Source organism: Cavia porcellus, unplaced genomic scaffold (genome assembly GCF_034190915.1).
Source record: "Cavia porcellus strain 051 isolate PalLab524CR breed Dunkin Hartley unplaced genomic scaffold, mCavPor4.1 scaffold_1, whole genome shotgun sequence".
NCBI lineage: Eukaryota > Metazoa > Chordata > Mammalia > Rodentia > Caviidae > Cavia > Cavia porcellus.
Genome location: NW_026947484.1, coordinates 35,949,134 through 35,953,175, shown reverse-complemented (window position 1 = coordinate 35,953,175; position 4,042 = coordinate 35,949,134). Strand labels below are relative to the sequence as shown.

At 45.3% G+C, this 4,042-nt stretch overlaps 1 pseudogene; it reads left to right on the top strand.

Moving 5' to 3' along the window:
- The first annotated feature begins 459 nt into the window (after nt 1-459).
- On the top strand, nt 460-3,728 carry LOC100734639 (probable ATP-dependent RNA helicase DDX23; annotated as a pseudogene).
- Nucleotides 3,729-4,042: the final 314 nt, after the last annotated feature.

Genomic DNA, 4,042 nt, shown 5'->3' with positions numbered 1-4,042 from the left:
TTAATATAAATTTTAAAGAAGACTTAGTTGCTGGCAATCAGGACCAGGTATCTTTTATAGACCAAACACTCCTCTTCTTGGTACTTAAAGTAGCTGAGCACAATTGTTATTTTTTAAAAATCATGAAATGAGATTCTAGACTATATTTTTAAAATGAAAATTAAACTTAAAAAGTCACAGATTGTCACAAAGACAACCTACAACGTATACTCCTTCTGGGAGAGAAGGCTGAACAAGGTTTGGCTGAGATCTGTGATTTAGACTAAGATGGCTCCCAAGGTAATATTTACAGGATGATCCCAGTCATGAATGTCAGCTGCAAGTTCCTTTTCCTTGCACTGGACAGACAAGGACAGACCTGAAGATCTTTCACGCTACTCCACCTCTGACTGTGGGAGATATTTGATCCCTTTCAAAGCTCACCAAGAGAGATGAGACATCTCCAAGGGCTCCGTGTCTATGGCCACCACTCTGTAAGTGACTTTGCTCAGGGTGTCACTGGCTGTGGTTCGAAGACAGCTGAGCCTTGACCACTAATTGGATAGTAAAGCAGTCATCTGTGAGCAACTTAGCTTCAGGAATCAACAGGATTCCTGCCACTCTGAAGTTTCAGGCACTGCTCTGGGAACACAGATGGCTTTGAAAAGAGAGAGTTCACCTCAGCCCTGGAAAAAAGAGCAGAAATGGATATTAAAATGTTTAATAATTGTTTTCTCCCTCTCTTTCCATCAGAGAAATCTAACTGCTAATCAGAGCTCCAGATCAGCATGAGACGCTGTTACAGAATTATCAGCTAGGTGGATGTAATTCTGTTACAGAGCAGGTATTTGACAGATTACTTAGCTCATGTCACCTTATCACAAGAAGCTTTTCAATTTTTGTTAGGCTTTTTAAATGTTTGAAATCTCTCAGAGACAAAGGAAGAGGCCCCAAAATGCCAAACTGCTTCCACTCACCTACTTAAAACAAGGCCTTTTACATCTGAAACTGTGGTTTAAGATTTCTGAATACAAAAGAAACGTCTTTTGTGTGGAGAGTCAAAGGCAGGTCCCATCGCATGTCAGCGGAAGGCCTTACTTACTGGCTTTATGAGTTCCTCTCACCCCTGTCTCCTGTTAAGGCAAAGCAAATCCCCTAAAGCAACATTTTGATAAAACCTGCGGGCTTACAGTTTGTCACATCTAATTCCGATTTTGTCTAACTTCTCACTGTCGATTGTGTCTGACCCAACATGCTTTTTTTCTCTCATCTTCATTCAGCACAGCCTCAAACCTAGAGCTTTTTATTTTTTGATTTATCAAAACACCATTTAGTCAAATTATGAAGAGATACTACTAATGATTTGTGTGGTCGAGTGAGATGCTGATGATTCCTAATCAGAAATATTTTTTTAATTAAAAAAACTAACTATGGACAATTCTTTAATCCTCTCTCTCCCAGGAATTTCTCATTCTTGCTATTTCTCTGCTGTCCCCACTTGCTATTGTTTTTGAGTCTCTCTTTTTTTTTTTTTTTCTTTTTTCCTGGGTTCGCTTTCACCTTCAGATAAGCATTTATTTCTGATACTGAGCAGTCTAGTCATCAGTCTCCTTCAAAAGCATACCCAGAAGGGCTCCTGCTTTCTAACATAAAGAGGCTTCACAAGGTGTTTTGTTTTTTAAAAACTGTCCATCTACTTAGCGGAGAAATGATACCATTTCCTTTGGGGCAGAGCAGCAATCTTTAGCTGTGTTTTCTCAGCAGCTCGCTCTTCATTGTGTTCCTGGATAATTTTGTCAACTAAAGAAAGGGTATGCATTGACAAAAAGTGAGCTCAAAAACAACCAAGTTAATCTGATCACTTATAACTGTTATAAACTACAATTAAAGGGTACCTCAGCAACCAGGAAACGGGAAAGACCATGACTGCTGGGCAACACTGAGGCCGCGCTGGGCTGTTCAGACCAGGGGGAGAACAGAGGGTCAGTTGACAAGAAGTACCGAGCCTCATCCACATCCACTTCCTTCCGTGGAGGGACCTGGTTTGTCTCCTGGTCCAGGAAAAAATTTTAAACCTCCAAAGGACAGAGACTCTAAGAAGGGTGAAGATGCTGAGCATGATAAGAAGCTGAAGGCCTCGCCAATGTCCTGGGAGGAGCAGCTACTGCCCAGAAGAAAGCAGGCTGGGGAAGGAGCTGAGGCGAAGCCCAGGCTCCTCTGCAAAGCAGACCTGGAGGCTAAAAGCGAAGCAGAGACAGCAGGAGGTGGAATATCAGAGGAAGGTGCTTGAGGAGGAAAGGAAGAACATGAAACAGTTTCAAGACTTGGGCAGGGAGATGCTAAAAGACCCTCAGGAACGTGGACAGAGCATAGGGAGAGAGTGGAGCTGGAGATCAATGGGAATGAGGAAGAGAGAGGGCAGCAGAAGATCTGGGAAGAGAAGGGAAGGGAAGGGAAGGGAAGGGAAGGGAAGGGAAGGGAAGGGAAGGGAAGGGAAGGGAAGGGAAGGGAAGGCCTCTTGGAGGCCATTGATAAGTATGGCTACAAGAAACCTATAGCTACCCAGCATCGGGCAGTTCCCACTGGACTACAGATTTCTGACATCACTGGTGTGGCTGAGACCAGCAATGGCCACACAGCATCCTTCCTTACCCCACAGCTGGTGTGGATTACTATCTTCCCAAAATTTTCAGGATTGAAGAGTCAGACCAGAGCCCTTATGCCATCATCCTGGCTCCCACCTGTGAGCTGGCTCAGCAGAGTGAGGAAAGAACCATCAAATTAGGGAAGCCACTAGGCATCCACACTGTGGCTATCATTGGTGGCATCTCCAAAGAAGACTAGGGCTTCAGACTGTGCATGAGTTGTGAGACTGTGATCGCTACCCAGAGCATCTGATGGATGTGCTGGAAAACCACTACTTGGTACTGAGCACTACTATGTGCTTCTGGATGAGGCAGATGGGATTATTGATGAGGGCTTTAAGCCAGATGTCCAGAAGATCCTGGGGCACATGCCTGTCAGCAACCAGAAGCCAGACACAGATGAGGATCCTGAAAAGATGCTGGCTAACTCTGAGTTAAGAAAGTATAAATACCAATAAATAGTCATGCTCCTGGCCACTATGTGCCCAGTGGTGGAACATCTGGCCAGGAGCTATCTTCGGCGACCTGCCATGGTTTACATTGATTCTGTAGGCAACTCATGAGTGTGTGGAACAGAAGGTTTTCCTCATGTCCAAGTCAGAGAAGAGGAAAAAGCTACTGGCAATCTTGGAACAAGGTTTTAATCCATCTATCATCATTTTTGTCAACCAGAAGAAAGGGTGCAATGTGTTGACTAAATCCCTGGAGAAGATGCTGTATGATGCTTGTACTCTGAGTGGTGGAAAAGGTACTGTCAAATTTCCGGGCCAGAGCCAAGGATATTTTGGTGTCTGCAGATGTGGCTGGCCATGGTGTCAACATCCAAATGTGTCTATGGTTGTCAACTATGAAACGGACAAACAAGTTGAAGATTGTATCCACCCCACCGGCCATACAGGACAAGCAGGCAAGAGTGGTGTGGCCAGCACCTTCCTCATCAAAGAGGTCTCTGCTGTGTTCTATAAGCTGAAGCAAGCCATCCTGAAGAACCCAGGGTCTGTCTTCCTGCCCCCTTCCACTGAGCTAGCCAACCACCCCAATGCCCAGTACAAGCCAGGCACCCTCCTTACCAAGAAGTGCTGGGAGGAGACTGTCTTCACCTGAGGCAGCACTCTCTCGTGGGTTGAAGGGCACTCTCTGATGCTGCCCAGTGCCTGTTCCTCAGCACCTTCATGTCCCTCTTTCTAGGTTCTCTCTTGGCTTATCGGGCCTTGGAAAACAGCAAGTCTTTCTTGCCTTGGCCCTCAGGTCTGGAGACTTGAGTGTGAGATTGTAAAAGCACAGGAAGATGCCATAGGAGACAAGGAGGGCAAATCACCAGGTTTTGGCCCTGTTCTGCCCTTTGGGTGTGGCATTAAGATTGTATCAAGATGTCAGCTCTTGCCAGGAAATGGGCAGCTGGTTGTCATTACCCTAGC